The sequence below is a fragment of the Lepidochelys olivacea genome, assembly GCF_965140295.1.
Source record: "Lepidochelys olivacea isolate rLepOli2 genome assembly, chromosome: 1".
NCBI classification, from domain to species: Eukaryota; Metazoa; Chordata; order Testudines; family Cheloniidae; genus Lepidochelys; species Lepidochelys olivacea.
This window is the reverse complement of record NC_140411.1, coordinates 163026932-163042240: the sequence shown is the minus strand read 5'-3', so window position 1 is coordinate 163042240 and position 15309 is coordinate 163026932.

Below are 15309 nucleotides of genomic sequence, written 5' to 3'. Positions count from 1 at the left end.
TCCTCATAAGAGATGAAGAAAGCCTAGGTATTTCCCAGTTGCGTACATTCCCCAATTATAGAGCTGGCATGCATCAAGGAATCGTTTCCTCTTGCAACAGCTAAAACTTCACACAATGGGTCAGGTCTTCAGCTGGAATAGATCAACTTACTTGCACCAGCTGAGGCTGTGACCCAGTGTGTAGATGGGAAAATTCAGAACTGCATTGCTTCATCAGTGATAACAATGGTAGAAGCTCTAGTCTAAAGAGGGCTCAGGTGTTTCTGTCACCATTTAGTCTAGCCCCAGTCATGCTGTTGAATAATAATTCATTCTCAATTACTCTTATTCCCCCACACCTGCCTCCCCATTCTGAATAGAGTTAGACAGTAGTAAAATCTCCCATGCCACATCTTCTACCACTGCTACCGCAAATAAAGCTCCATTAGTATCTAATTACATCTGATTTTTCCTAGAGCAGACAATAAGAAAAGCCCTAGGATTGTTAGAAGCAGCAGCCTTTGTTAGCAATCTTCTGGCAGAAATCAGAGTCCCTGGTCCCCATTCCTCTCTCTACTTGAGCAAATCTTTCAGTTATTGTGCAAGGACATTAGCTAGCTTTCAGTGTTCTTGGCCAGCACAGCTAGTCTCAAATTTCTGATCTCTGCTGTACTGGGATGCTGATCCATTTTATAGTGAAAAAGTTTGTTCTAACTGGGCAGCGACTTAGATATCCTATGGTATCTAGCTTCAGTAGATCACAGACGAGCAATTTTCTTTTGAGCCTCTTGCAGGCTCAGAGAGAAGGAGAGCGACTCCATTTATGAATTGAGACTGTACAGTTCCTAGCCCTTTGTGGATTAAATGCATGATCTGAACAGTGGCATGTTTTAGAGATAGCAACCTCCCCTGATATACACACAAGGGAGGCAGATTTTCTGCATTGGGCTCTTGTCACCTGAAGTTGAAAAAGGACTTTTCAAGAGGGTGAGGCTATTTTGAGATGTTTTGCTAACAGAACTCTTTGTTTACCTGACTTGTCACCATCCCTGAAAGTCATAACAAAATTCTAGGTTTCAGAGTGGTAGCCGTGTTAGTCTGTATCAGTAGAAAGAACGAGGAGTACTTGTGGCACCTTAGCGGCTAATGATGAAGTGGGCTTTAGCCCACAAAAGATTATGCGCAAATAAATTTGTTAGTCTCTAAGGTGCCACAATAAAATTATAGTGTTAGCTCAAAGAAAGACACCCAGGAGCGAAGAGATTCAGATCAGCAGGGGTACTCCAGCATGCACATGTACGTATCCATGTTGACTCCCTCCATTTTAAAGGAAGGTCAGCTGGGTGTGGGATGTCTGTCACCTGTCTCCCCAGAGAACAGTGGCATGAGTGGGCAATGGAGTGCTGTAGATGGATACACTGCCAGAAGTAAGGGATGGAGTAAGTCCATAGAGAGCTTTGACAAGCAGGAGGGTCACTCCAGGTTGGAGTAGAAAACAGGTGTAAATGATGAAGGATGGGTTTATTATTGTCTCACTTCCTGGAGCAAGATGGAGTAATATGATCTCACTTCCTCAGTTTGTGGATCGATCCCCTGAAGTTTTTTGGCACCATACATGCTACAAAAATAATCATATTTAAACAGTGTTGGGGATCAAACACGTTCACATTCATTCTTGCCTCTGTGGATGAAGATGAGTTATAATCACATGAAGAAACCACATTTAAACTTTGGTTAATACATGTTATTGTATGTTTTTTCTGTCTACTCAGGCAAGGATACACCATGCAATAACATGGTTTAGCCTCAGCTATGTTTCATAACACAGTTGAAACAGAGCTGTTTGTGCAGGGTGGACAGGCCCTTAGAGCGTATAGATTTAAGCTTGCCATAAAAGAGGGACTTGCAATAGGTGAGTGAAGAAGAGAGTGAGGATGTTAGCAGTACAGTCAAGGTAAGGTCAATTCTTGAAATGTTCTGAAAGTGGTAAGAGACTCCTATAGCTAGGGGAGATTTGGGAAGAAAAAGTAAATGATTATGGAGTTGGAGACATCTGGCAACCACTGGGCGTTGAGTTCAAGGGAGCTACACCAGCCAGGAATTTGGCCATTAACTGACTTGGGGCTTTTAGTGGAAGTAAAGCATTGAAAACTTTTGCTGAATGGTAGCAAATAGGTTTATTACATTTTTGGATAAACTATAGAGACACACATCTGGGATAACGAAATTTTACTTTCAGAATAATATTCAGCCACTAGATGTCTCTCTGAGTTATATACAGTTCCAGAAAGGGTGTGAGCTCTGGTAAACAAAGGAGGCAAAGCTGGGACTCAAGCTGCATGGAAGCCTGTTTGTCTGGAGTTGCAGTGGTTTTCTTTTATAAAGGCCTCCCGTTTAAGATGGACTGTGAATGCATATATCATATCATGTGGCAATTCAGGTATCAGAAAGCTTTCCCCCCAAAAGAAAGGCAATCAAGCTAGGATTATTTCCAAGATGTAATGCAGTCTTGCCTCTGACTGAATGGCATGGTGCATTACAGGAGGCGTAATCTGCCTGGGAGCATGGTCCATAAGGGAAAATGAGGGGAACCAGACCCAAACTTCAACTCTCATGAGACAGTGTGCCAATCTAAGGAATTGCAGTGGTTGAACTGACTTGAAATGAAACGTTTCACCACTTCCCAATAGATTTTTTTTAAAATATTTCATTTTTTGCAAAAAATTGCAATATTTCAACTTTTTCTCCCAATTTGGGGAGGGGAAATGTTAAATATCAACATTTTCCATTAAGTTCTGATTTTTTTGCTCAGCTCTATTAAATACCAAGCCTTGGAGAGGGAAATTGGAAGGAGAGTGGAAGTGCCATGGTTAGCTTGCTCAATCAACACTATGTAGCTGAAGAGAAAATAAATTAGTGGAAAGCCTTCTGTTAGGGAAAAGGAGCCAACCAATTTGTGATTAAGCTAAGGCCACATCAGAAGACAGAGCAGTTAACAAGTTTGCCTTTTGTCTGGGGCTAAAGCTGCTGTTGTACCCCCTATATTGGCATAAATGCAGTGGGTGCCCTGGGGCTGAGGAATTTACCAGTGTGTCATGTATTGCACCTTGCCTTCATAGAACTTCCCATAGTCAGCACAGGACAGAACACTCATGAAGTCAAAGTCTATAGTTACTCCAGCTGGCTAAGTATTTGACTAGCTGAATATCAGTACGCATCCGATGAAGTGAGCTGTAGCTCATGAAAGCTGATGCTCAAATAAATTCGTTAGTCTCTAAGGTGCCACAAGTCCTCCTTTTCTTTTTGCGGATACAGACTAACACGGCTGTTACTCTGAAACCTGTCATAAAGCAGCATGTCATCCTCGGTGGATCAAGTAGGAGGCAATAGTGACCAGGCAGAATTCCAGTTTTTATTGCACAAATGTAAACAGCTTAGGTAAATAATGGAAGTGTCATAACAGTTGAATAGGTCAGAATGTGGGACTCCATTTCTGGACCATATTGTTATTATACAACATGTTCTGCAGGGACAGAGAGATCAGTGGTAATAAGGCAAATAATTGTTCCCAGTATAGTCTGGTGGAGAACAGAAACTACAGAAGCAAAGGGGAAATACAACTCAGAAGCTGTAGTAGCAAACAGCAGCAATACACTGCAATGTGCAAGGGAAGCATGGACACTGCTACACTGCTTTAAGGGGTGCATCATACTCCTTGTCTTGCACAGCTGGCTAGCTCCACCCCTCTCTGTCCCCTTCAGTTCTCCTCATACTCACACTGGGTATAGCTACTCAGATTCAGATCAAAACTAGATGCTTTAAGATGTAGTCTCCCTTTGGCTGTCACCTCCCTCCCCCCCCTTTGACTGCATAACTCCACAGGTGCCTGGCTATCAGTTTAGCCAAGCAAAACTATCATTTATTTTTTTTTGAGGGAAGAAGTTTGAAATGTGATTTTTTTTCACCATCTGTGCAAATATGAAGTAACTAAGTAAGCCAATTTGACTACACGTCACCTTCCTCCTCCTGATGCATGGGCAAAAGTCTCACTGAAGGCAGTGGGAACACTTGCGTGCATCTAAATGCAGAATATGGCACCACATATATAATATCCTTCACACAGCTGTAGCCAAGGCAGAGCTAGTTGCCTTTCACTTTTTCTTTAGAACATTTCCTCTGTTATCAAAAATGACCCAGCCTGGAAAACAGCGAGTGAGTGGAGTGTTTACTTGATCGTTGAATGCTGATCAAGTGCTGGCTGATGCATGATTTTTGGCTGAAGTCAGTGGTTTACAATGTCGTCTGATTCTGAGATAGCACCAGAAACCATGGAACAGGTGGCAGTTCTTGAACAATAGTCAATTACACTTTTAGTCAAATATTTGTTCACATGTCCAGACAATGTTTTCTTGTGGAAATGGGTTTACACTGTGTCCTTGACAGGGACATGTACAATAACGTGGACAGAGTTACGTGCAGTTTTGGAACAGTGTAACAACACACACATTTACGTCTTGTTTCAGACAAAAATCTAGCTATTAAAAAAAAAAAAACACCCATGAGACAAGAAAAATGCCATTGAAGCAAATGGTAATAGTTTAATTTTTACCTGTAAAAAAATCCCCAAAAGCATCAATCTCCGTGTTTTAGTTAGAAGCACCACCTCCTGCTTTAGATTGCATTGGATTGAATTATTATTTACAAAAAATGATTTTGTGTTTAATGCACTGAATTGGGACCCTGGGTTTAATTCCTACATTTACAATATGTTTCCTGTATTACTTTGATCAAGTCTCTTAGGGATGGATTTTCAGCCGTACCTAAGTGACTAAGGAGTACTAGTAAATGGGATTCAACATTAATCTCTCTATGACTTTATTCTCTGCTTATAATATGAGGATAATAATACTTCCTTTCTCCTACCCTTTGTCTGCCTTGTGTATTTAGAGTGTTGAAATACTGAGATGGGAACTAGCCCTTACTAAGGGCTTAGTTACACGATAGAGTAATGCGCTCTAGGGGGTTGCTTTCTCAAGTGCACTAATGTGTTGCACATTAATTGGTCTGTAGGTCCAGATGGCACACAATAAAGGTTTCCAAGGGTGCTTTAATGGGGTATTGCTTCCAACAGCATTACATTAAAGCACACAAGCAGGGTCCACACAGCCCAATTAATGTGCAACACATTTGTGCCCTTGAGAAATCACCCCCCCCCCCCGAGAGTGCATTACCCCACGGTGTAGATAAGCAAGCCCTAAGTTGGTTTTTTACCCCAAGCACTTAGCGCAACGGGGCTTTAATCTTTGTTGAGACCTCTAGATAGTACTACAATGCTACTTAAAAGTGACAGACGAGCTCTTTTGGTTGCTGAATTATTCACAAACTCCTCCTCCTTTCCTTTGTATGTATTCCTTATTAAATATTTGCTGAATATTTTGGATAAATAATTTTCAGCCTATAAACTATTCACTTCAGCTACTGGCAATTGATTAGTTATGAAGTGTGTGGGTCACCTAAGTTACAGGGTATATTTTTTTCTGCTTCCTGAATGGAAGACGGATACTTTTTAAATGGGATAATAACAAACAGCAAATAAACTATGCATTGGATGAATTTTCAGATGGCTAAACATTTGTGCTAAAGTTGGTGAAACAAGGAATCTGTGAAGATTTTCACAGCTACTCTGCAGTTGTCTGAATACTCATAAATAATAATAATATGACCCTGTGATTACTGGTCTCAATACAGGGGTAACTGGATGAAATGCGCTGGCCTGTGTAATGCAGGAGGTCCAATTAAATGATCGAACAGCCCCTTCTGGTCTTAGAATCTGTGAATCAGAACAAGCCAAACTCACTTCCCTTTTTACAAAAATATTCCTGAGTCACTTTTTTTACCCATCTAGATGTACTCCATAAGAGTGGCTAAATTGCTGCTGCTGCAATCCTGATGGTGAGATCAGATTTTAGCTCAATGGTTATTTTATGTCTATTCATGCAGGGGATGAGAACGAGCAGCATCAGGGCTGGGAGGAGCCTTTGCAAGGGCTTTCCTAGCCTGTTCCCTGCTCAGGAAGTTCTATCAGGAGCTGAAGCTCCCTCCCTGTGCCCCAGCTTAGCAGGCGCGTGTGGCCTCCCCATCACAGCACAGGGAAACGGTGGCTCATTGAGCAGCTCTGCTCTAGTGAGTGACTGTCAAGCCCACCTCACGGGGCCCTGGACTCGTCTCAGTGGCACAAATGCCTCAAACACCCAGGCGCTGGGAGTCATGCTAAGACATGATGCCAACCTTGTAGCATCAAAGCAAGAATGATTCGTCAGGCCACATCCTGACCTCTAGTATCCACCCCAACTGTTCCATCACCTTCAGCTCAGACCCACAGGTGTCCCATGTACAGCCACATCCTCTTCCCCCTTATCGCCTTTGGGTCCTGCCCCAGGTGAGCCACACACAGCCCTAACCCCATTGCCTTCATTAGATTGCCCACGTGTAATCAAGAGCACGTGGCCCAGCTAACTATCCTGCTGGTGATGTGGGAGCCAGACAGCCTCTGGTTTCCTCTCCTGTCACTGGGCTGAGTCTATGGGGCTAACAGGAGATTTTGTTTCCCTGGGAGCCAGTAGCTCTGACTGTTACCTCCAAGGGGTGTTCTGTGCAGCACAAAGGGGCTGTTCTGACAGAGCTAAGTCTTGCTACTAATTGCAACTGGTAACGGAGCTGACCTCTTCCCCTTTTTTCTGTAATGCCAGGCTTTTGGGAGCACGTGGCCCTGGTAACCCCCCTGTCCCCTCTCAGCAGTGCTACATGGAGGTTCCTGTTACTCCTTGGGTTTCAGCATTTCCAGACTCTGGACGTGTTTTTGTCGGGTTGGGAGATTGACTCCTGGGAGGGCGAGATGTCTAGCTTCCTAGGTTAGGGGTTTGTCCTGCTGTCCATCACCTTAGTATCTGAACGCCTTCCACATCAGATCAATAGTAATAAGGAAGTTCCTAGTGATAGGCAGCCTAAGTAGGGAGTTGAGTAATGGGCAGGCCCCAGGGGCACCCTCACAGGTGGGGATCAAAGCAGGCATTCCATAACAGATCAGTGGACTCCGTATACTTCATGAGCCCATCCTGGCCCCCAGCGTAGCAACAAGGAGACGGGGAAAGAACACACCCTGAGGGACTGGCCCATGGTTTGTGGGGGCTGAAGAGATGGGAATTAATGATGGTGGGTAAAGGGCCCTGGTGAGGAGAGTCCGTACAGAAGGGGAAAATAAATAAAATAACTCTAAAAATAATGGGCCGCAAGCCCAGGGTCACTTGTTCCTGGGGTGGGGTCTTGAGGGAGTCCAGGGGATCTGGTTTGATAGGGAACTCTAACAATGGTATTTTTAAAAATATACCTGCTTTGGGACCTGCCTGTTGTCAGGCTTGCAAACTGCAAGAGTCCCTCATCACAAGCCTCCTAGCATCCATCCTGTTCACTTGTTGTGTTGGCTTTTAAGAATGATTGGGGCCATCCTTTAGTCTGTGATTGTGATGTCTATGTAGTCTTATGAAATGGAGCCCTGATCCTGATTTAAGCAAGGGAGCCACAGGGTTAACCCCCTCCAGAGCCAGAGAAGGAGAGATGCTGAGATTGTGAATCACTTAAGAGCTGCCCAGGGAGCCCGGGTTGCCAAGGGTGGGGGCCTGGGAGCCCTGAGAGCAACCCCCAGCCTATGTCCCTTCCTCCCAGGGCACACTGCCCAGGGCAGATGGAGGGTCCAGGGCTCCCCACAGCGACTCGGTCTCCATGGGCAGCTCTTACCACGGCTCGGCTCAAGCGTCCAGCCAGGCCAGAGGGTGGGGCCTTGCGGGGAAGGGAAGGAGCAGAGGGTGGGGCCCTGTGACTGGGGGTTGGGGGACAGCCAAATGTTCTTTATGCCCAGGGCCCCATATTTTTATTTTTTTAAAAGCCTTAAAAAATAAAAGCCAACCAAGCTGTCAGACCTAGTTTCTACATCATAAACAAACCGAAAAGCACACAGGCCTAATTATGTAAATGCACTTCTCTAGTTGTCTTTGACGAGAGAACCTGTAGATGCTTACAGGAGGTTTAACTAGAGATGGGTCTAAGAAGACACTGGTGTTGGATCCAGTGTCAGATTAGAGTTAGGCTTCAGTTTTGGTTCAGGTTACAGGCCCAGACAGTGCCAGGGTTTGAGGATGGATTTGATATTGCCAAAATTCTCCTGAAAGGTTCTTATGAGATTTGGCCACTTTCCAACTTGATGCCAGCTTACCCCTCTTTTACACGTTGAGTAGTACCTTACTTTGTGGGTTTAATGGGGCAGCTCACAGGAGAAAGGGAGTTTTCAGGGGCCAGAACCTGGATCTTTATCTGGAAAGTAGGAACCTTCCACTTTTGGCTACTGGTAAATTCTTCTATGTCTAGGAAGAGCCTAGCACTCTACTGGCAGTATACAAATACCAATGAAGACTAACCAGAACCATCGGGTAGTTTCAGCTCTAAAGATTCAAAGGGATTTGGATGTAATGTTCTGATTTTGGCCACTCTTGCCACTAAGCAAAGGATGGCCTAACAAATGAATATCAACCTTCTATTTATGTTTAAAATACATGGAGAATATTTTCCAGATAGAAGGTGGGATTTTCAGACGTGCTTAAGTGACTTAGGACAATGAGTTGGATGAAAAGTCAATGGGACGTGTGCACCTAACGTAGACTGGCACATTTGTAAATGGCATCCACCTAGCTGGATTGTACCCTGGGTGTAGGATGGATGCAGGGGGGGCTGCTCAGGCCCAGGTCAGTGCCAGATCATTTGTTTCAATTATTATGATAATTTGTTACCCTGCAGATTTTCAGAGCCCTTGATATACTGTTCAACACAAGGAAACTCTTCTATTATAATAATATTTTAGTGTCCCTATACTCAATGGCCTCTGAGCAATTAACAAAATCTAACTAAAATATATATTACATTAATTACTGTACTTTGGAAGAAATGCAGCCATACAAATGACTGAGTATGCCAAGGCAAAGATATTCAATCCCCTGTGCCAAATCTTGCTTTCAGTTGCTTCCCTGGCACTACATTAAAAGCTCTAGCCTGCAAAGGGCTGAGCAATCCTGTGAGGTGCTGAGCCTCTCCTCCCATTAAAGTCAATGGGAGTAGCAGGTGCTTAACACCCCCAACAGTGTGCTCAGCACCTGCAGACCAGCCCTTTGGCCATGATTCAGTAAAGCAATTCAGCATGTACTTAGGTAGAAGCAAGTGCATAGTCCCATCAAAGGCAATGCGCCTTACACACGTGCTTAATTGGTTTGCTGAATAGGGCTTGGTTTAGGCATATGCTTAAAATTAAGAATGTGCTCCTGTGCTTTGCTGCATCAGGGCCTCAGAGCATTCTTATTTGGCTCCTATGTTCCGATTAACTTCCGTGGTTGAAAGAGGACAGGCCTAGGAATGATTACATGCAACTATATCCATTTTGGCCAAACAGTGCAACTGCAGTGTGGCGCCTGCTGCGGGTTTGTGTTTGGGCTGTCGAGTTACGGTGGATATTTTTGTTTTTAACTTCTGCGCAACGGTATTGCTAAGGAAGGGGAGCGAATGAGAGCAACGTCTTGAGCCACATTGCACGCAGACATCATTGCAAGCAGCCGCTCACAGCTCTGCCGAAGGACCTCAGTCCAGACTGGCAACTGCGCTGCTAGTTCAGAGCCTGGCTTCTCTTGAGCAGAAGCTGACAAGACTGTGCACAGTCTTGCCAAATTGTAGGATGGTCCTGAAATGTGCATAAAATGAGGTTTCCTGAAAGGCTCAAGTTCTAACCCACTGTACCATCTAGTGTCTGGACACTTTAAAACACCCACACTTTTGCCCCCAGAGTGTACCTTGTACTCCCAAAATTTACACCCTGAATTCATACTCCATCCACGTGCTATATATGCCTGAGTGGTTTTAAAATATGCTTTATAACCTTAGTTATCTGTCAGTTATCTGCACATATGGATTTATCAAAGTCAACAAACCTCTGACCTGTAGAAGGGCTGTAGAAGTGATTCTGATGCAATGAACGATTATCCCTAGAATAGGGCAGACCTCTCCTTCAAGTCTGCACCACTGTCATCAATATCGTCTTCTTTGTAGTGATCATTTCCAGTGCCATCATTATGCATGACAAATGTAGAGACATATGAGAAGACCTGTTCCCTGCCTTGAGGAACTTAAGGTCTGTAACAGCTTTGCTGAACATAATACACAAATTAACAAGGCGCTCTTGCTTATTAAAAAAAACATGAGCATTTTAGTAATAGGGCAAAATGTATCTTGCATCTCAGAATCAAAATAACAGTGCTCAGGTGTAGTAATGTCAACTGAGTAGTGTGTGACATCTTTAAGTCTATACTCTTAAAATTATGTATCTATGACTGGAAATCCACATTACTACTGGCGCTGTATTCACATATTTAAGGACCCCTCATACTCCGGGTTTAATAATAGTTCACAGATCACGTTTCACATTTGTGTCTCTAATAACATGCAATATTTTAGTGACAATTCTTAATCATCTTGAGAGATGAGTCTTTGGGCTTATTTCTGAGTGCTAGTGTGCCAATCACATGTACATTATTACTCCTGGGGGAATTCTGTGCCAAAAAATTAAAAATTCTGCACACAATATTTTAAAATTCTGCATATTTTATTTGTGAAAATAACACAGTATAATCACACCAGTTTCAATTATTTTGGTAATTTATTTCAAAATACATGTCAGTAAGTATGTTAGGAAGTATTTCTTCACAGAACACACAGTCAACCTGTGGAACTCTTTGCAAGAGGATGTTGTGAAGGCCAAGACTATAACAGGGTTCAAAAAAAGAACTAAATACATTCATGGAGGATCGGTCCATCAATGGCTATTAGCCAGGATGGGCAGGGATGGTGTCCTTAGCTTTTGTTTGCCAGAAGCTGGGAATGAGTGACAGGGAATGGCTCACCTGATGATTACCTGTTCATTCCTTCTGGAGCACCTGTCATTGGCCACTTTTGGAAGATAGGATACTGGGCTAGATGGACCTTTGGTTTGACCCAGTATGGCCATTCTTATGTTCTTATGTCTGTAACAATATAGACAACAAACAGGTTCAGGAAATGTTTTTCTGACAGAGTCCTTACTAAGCATATTAATACAGAACTCTGAGTAATAATTCATTTAAACTACAATACAGAAATGTATTTCCCACACTCCTCAGAAGCAGTGCAAAGACTTGCGGGAGATAGGGGTAATGGAGAAGCTGAGGGAGAGGGAAGTAATTGCTGGGAAGAAGCCTGGGTATGAACTTGAAGGGTTGTTGGGTATGGGTGGGAAAAGTATGGAACAGGGTTTTTTTTGGGGGGGGGGAAGGGATTGTTAGGGAGCTTCCCCTGTGCAGACCCTGGCTGACCGCCTAGCCTTTCCCATTCAGTGAGACACATCTGCCCCTGTACCCATGTGTCTCTGTGCCCCCATTCAGCCATCCCCCTTCCGCCCTGTAGCTCTGCACTCCTCCCCCTCTGCCCATGTGGCCCTCCACCCTCCCTCCACCCTGTGGCCCTGCGCCTCCACTCCCATTCAGCTGCTGGCCCAGTCTGTCCTCCCACACTAGCACTTATGAGCCCTTATCTGACCCCCCAGCAGCTGCACGCCGTCTTTCTCCGCATATCCCCTGTCTCCTGACCTGGCCTGACAGGTGCTATGAAGAAGGCAGGCTTTTTCTCTTCCCTATCTAGCTGAGGCTGGCCAGGAGTAGCTGCTCCGTTCTAGCACCAAAGCACCCTCTGGGGAGCAGAACTGCAGCAACTTTTCAGCAGAAGCTATTTTCTGCAAAAAAAAAAAAATTAAAAGTTTGCGCAACACATGCAATATGCACATACAATGGTGCAGAATTCCCCCAGGAGTAACATTATCCTCGCCTTTTGAACCCATGTGAGTGGGATAACTACCTTTCAGAAGATACCAGCCCACATTTGCAAAGTACAAGAGCACTTATCCTGCAAGGAGTGTCTATAGCTTGAGGTTCCTAATTAATAGTTGCCAAAGCAAACAATAGTATATGAGCAGCTAGGACTGGGACTGCCCAAAGATCTAGTGTTTCTGCATCTATGCTGGCTGTTGAGCATCACTCTAAGGTGGATCTTTTCTACAGGGTATGACCTGAATTTTTAAAAATGTTGAGACAATAGAATTGGTGGTACAGTGTATTAAACACATCTTTTTTCAGCGCAACAAGGAGTCTGGATAAACCTTTTCTCATTGCCAGAGTTATGTTCTTGTCCACTTATCTTTTGAATGTTCCAAAATCTTTCTAAATACTGTGATGAGGGGTATTGCAGTTGTATGGGTTGGCATGGAAGTTGGCATTTATTCTGTCCTTACAGCTAAAAACTACTGATTTACTAAACTGATAAACTGCTTAGTTTATACTTTACAAAAACTGCAGGAGAATGCAAGTCCCCAAAAATATTTTATTATTTTAATCATGAACATATTTTATAAATACTATTATGTAAAATAGTTTGCTTTTTCAGAAACTTAAATCTTGGGCCTAAATTACCAGACAGACCCTGTCACTTAAACTACAGGCTTGTGAACAGTGATGCTATAATAAAACTACTCAGTACAAAACCTCATAGCATTAGTATTTTGTAGCAGATAAGAGCAGATCTCAGTAGCCTGATTCTCACCTTCCAATATAATATATTTCTAAATCTCACATATATTTCACATTTTTTCTGCCTTATAAACAAAGTTCAGCTATTGTCAAAAACAATCAGTTCTTCTCATATCACAGAAGAGATCCTTCCTTTGTCATGTATTCCTCCGTCTTACGTTCCTCAGCATATGTAAATCTCGCCCTGTCTTACTCTGTCATTATTAACCATAACTAAGGATCCTTTAGCTATGGTTTGTCCTGTTTCAGTGATTCTATTTCTTGCAGGAGATGTTTAGCTATCTGTTTTATTGGAGGTGGAATTGTGGAGAGGACAGTCCAAGGGCACCAATGGAATTTTTGCACAGACATAAAATCTTCACACAGGAGGAGTGTATTCTTTTTCAGTGAATCCTAGTGCCATCTTTTGGGGGAAAGTTGTATATGCCGTGACAGATGAAGAGAACACAAGTAGCAGAGTTATTTCAGTTATTTTATCTCCCAGTCTATTTCACATGGGACCAGGTTGTTCCTGGCCCTACTGGTGGCTACTGAGGAAAGGGTGCAAGGAACCTCACCACTTACATGCCCGTGTAAGGGTGCAGAACAATTGCAATCCCTTCACTAATGGAGTCCATGGACTACTCCCTCCATGTGAACCCATGGGCACAAATCACACCCAAGGTGGTGATGGCTGGGAACAGGGGGTCGGGCTATTTAATTTGTCTCTCCCTCCTAAAAATAGTGCAGTTTGAGCACTTTCTTTGTGCCACTGAGGCATTGTGAATCAGCACTCCTGCCTACTCTGGGCTGGGCCAAAAGGCACAATCTAGATTTCAGGACAGGCATTTCAGGATTATTAGCTCAGGTGACATCTTAAAACAAACAATGTGACCTCCTTTCCCCACTGTCCAAGCTTTGCTCAGCCCAAGGAGGTGGGGAGATGGGAATGGGGAGGGAGGTACCAGAGAGATGGTTATGCCTCCTTTTACAAAACCTGATCCTCTTAAAATCTATATTCCTTTAGAATATTAAATAATAGATACAACACCAGTAAAGTGCTATCAGGGAAAACACAAGTCAGCTAGAGTCTCTCAAGTGACTTGATTAGCAAGTGTATTAGAGGAATGTAAACAGAGTAACTTCTGACTTGCTGCTCAGAACACCACGCTCCTAGGTGTAGGGCAGAGGCTGGCAAACTACAGCCCGCAGGCCACATCCGGCCCATGGGACTCTCCTGCCCAGCCCATGAGCTCCTGGCCCGAGAGGCTAGCCCCTGACCCTTCCCCTGCTGTCTCCCCTCCGGCACAGCCTCAGCTCACTGCACCGCTAGTGCAATGCTCTGGGCGGTGGGGCTGCGAGCTCCTGCCAGGCAGCACGGCTGCAGAGCCTGGCCTGACCCGGTGCTCTGTGCTGCGCGGTGTGTGGCTGGCTCCAGCTGGGCGGTGCGGCTGCCTGTCCTGGTGCTCTGGGCAGTGCGGCTCTGGTGCCGCCAGCCGCCGGTGCTCCAGGCAGCGCAGTAAGGGGGCAGGGAGCTGGGGTGGATAGAGGGCAGGGAAGTTCGGGGTGGTGGTCAGGGGGCAGGGGTGTGGACAGGGGTCGGGAAATGGGGGGCAGGGGTTCTGGGGGGGCAGTCAGGAAGGAGAGGGGGTGGGATGGGGTGGCGGGGGGCAATCAGGGGACAGGGAGAGGTGGATGGGGCAGAGGTCCCGGGGGGGCCATCAGGGGACAGAGAAAGGGGGAGTTGAATGGGGCAGGAGCACCGGGGGGGGCTATTAGGGGGCGAGAAGCAGGGGGGGCCGGACAGGGGGTGGGGGCTGGGCCACGCCCAGCTGTTTGGGGAGGCACAGCCTCCCCTAACCAGCCCTCCATACAATTTCCAAAACTCAATGTGGCCCTCAGGCCAAAAAGTTTGTCCGCTCCTGGTGTAGGGAGTGTAGCGACTGTGATATTACTGCAACAAGAGCTACAAGAGCTCTGGCAGGCTTTGCATGTGGAAAAGATACATCAAGGGGCTACAGAGGGAGCATGTGGGAGTGCAGCTCACCCCCTTTTGCTAAAAGCAGAAGTAAAGTTCCCCCTCCTTTCCCTCGCCTGTACTTGGGGGAGCTCAGCGCCCTCAGATCTCCTCCTCCTCCTAGCCTTTTGCTGACTGGTGAAATGAGACTACAGAAATATTGGCAGTGGGAGCAGCAGGAGGAGCTGTACGTGGCTGGCCACAGACTCTGATTAGCCTGGCTCTCCATTAGGGGTTTTGTTTTTTTTGGGGGGGTGGGGTGGGGGGAGGGTACATGTCCCCCTACAGAGTTCCAAACTGTACATTTGCCTGTGCACATACCCCGTTCTCCCTTTGCTACACACACACACACCAGATGGCTGGCTGGCTGGCTGGCTGGCTGGGGGCCTGCTTGAAGACAAAGACTCCTTTCGGAAACATGTATGGCCTTGTCCCCATATCTTCCCCTCACCATGTCCCTTTGCACAAGACGCTACAGGGCATTTCATCACATCATCCCCTACGATGGCAAAATTGGTGAGCACCTCCTTCCTATCCTGATTAACTGTATCCACTGCTACGGACCCTGGTACCACAAAAAGTTCTCAGCCTTGGCATCATTCCAGCCAGCTAGAAGTGCTGAGCGGG